The 1,710-nt window shown below is 32.0% G+C and overlaps 1 long non-coding RNA gene across 1 annotated transcript; it reads left to right on the top strand.

Annotated features, from left to right (window-relative positions):
* Positions 1-145: 145 nt before the first annotated feature.
* LOC117118582 lies at positions 146-1,553 on the top strand. The gene is made up of 2 exons (XR_004447070.1): positions 146-766; positions 1,131-1,553. It is a non-coding gene; the product is annotated as an uncharacterized LOC117118582 (long non-coding RNA).
* Positions 1,554-1,710: the final 157 nt, after the last annotated feature.

Genomic DNA, 1,710 nt, shown 5'->3' with positions numbered 1-1,710 from the left:
TTGTTTAGCTATTGAATTTGTATGTCATCATCATCATCATCGTCATCACCATTATTATCATTATGTATTATTATTATTAGTGTTTTTTTTTTTTTCGGGCTTTTTTACTTTTGACATACAGTAAATTGTTTAGCCTTATTTTGTATTTTAAAGTTTTAGTTATTTTAATGTTTACTGCTTTTATATTATTGTGATTTTGGCCTATTGCCGTTTTGACTTATTGCCGTTTTGACTTATTCCCGATCTGGTTAAAAAGAGTTGCCATTTTGGTTTTTTGCCGTTTTGGTCATTGCCATTTTGACTTATTGCCGTTTTGGTTTTTTGCCGTTGTCCAGAAACCTGACCAACGACAGCGTAGCAGAACCAATTTACACGGGCCTAGAAAATTGCATCTAGAAAGAGTGTCTGTATGAAGTCTAGAGGGGGCCTACACTATCACTGCCCTAGGCCCTTGGTTGATTGGATTTCTCACTGTACACCACCCTAAAAAAGTGGTGCAAGAGGCTGGTGTAGGCCAGTGGTGTCCCTCTATATAGCCCCTTTTGTCTTCTCTAACTGTAATTTAAAATTTAACAACTTTTCTGAACCATTTTAATGGAATAAATATTATTTGTATTTTGAGGAAATATGATGATTATAATTACTATTTTATTATGTAATAATTCTAAGTATTAAAATATGGTTTGTCCTACTTGACAGTAAGCGAATATCTGATCATCCTAACCCAATCATCAATGTTTAACTCATCAACATGGGATATGATAATGTAAGTTAAATATCAAAAGCTTATTTTGCCTGTGTGAATATATGCTGTGAATATGTTAATTCTAACCAAACATTTTAAATCAATCTCCCAGATTTGGAAAAATAATTTTCTTTTTAAAAGTGTTGTCTCTGTTTCCTGGTTAATGTAGATTAATGTAGAGTTTTTATATATATATATGTATCCAAATGTTACAGTATGCATGACCTACTTAAAGCAGACACAATAAATACACTACCATATTATTGTGGTTCAGTTACTCTAATGGGATGTTCTTCAAAATTTACTGTAGAGTGCTAATAATTTATGAGGACATTAGTATAATGTGGCTATCAAGAAATAATTATTGTCTATTTATTATTTACAGAAACCATTGTACCCTGGCAGACCTGCTCCCTAAAAGGAGAGTTGTAAATGCAGTTGGTTAAATGAAAGAACACCCAGAAACTTCTACTGATATCAACCATGTTTATATTTGGAACAGAATATTGAACTCTAAAACCAAAAAGATGCCTGTGTTAGGTGTTATGATCCTACTACAATATCACTGACCATACTTAGGAGTGATGCCTGTCCTGAAATTACAGCCCATGATATGAATGAAAATATTTTACATCAGTTTAGCAAAAAGCAATACATTATTTAGGCAATGTACACAGCATGTGTCCTTATACAAAACACTAGATCTTGGCTTGTATCTCTCTCTTTTTCCAGGTGTATTACAAATAAATAAATGATGTTCTTATAGTAAAACAATGTTAATAAAGTGTCTTTTCATTGCTGTCGATAAGCAATTGGTTGGCTGTAATTTGTAATAATTGTTGTACTGGCTATATTCTGTAAAACATCATTTACAGTACTGTACATGGTAGTATAATACTGATAGTAGCTTAATATATGTTGAACATTTAGACTCAAATGTTGATGTTACAGCAGATCACACTCAA

Source organism: Anneissia japonica, unplaced genomic scaffold (genome assembly GCF_011630105.1).
Source record: "Anneissia japonica isolate Jap-2015-1 unplaced genomic scaffold, ASM1163010v1 scaffold204305_len1710_cov92_single, whole genome shotgun sequence".
Classification (NCBI taxonomy): domain Eukaryota; kingdom Metazoa; phylum Echinodermata; class Crinoidea; order Comatulida; family Comatulidae; genus Anneissia; species Anneissia japonica.
Note: the sequence above shows the minus strand (reverse complement) of the source record. Positions and strands in the feature narration are given on the sequence as shown.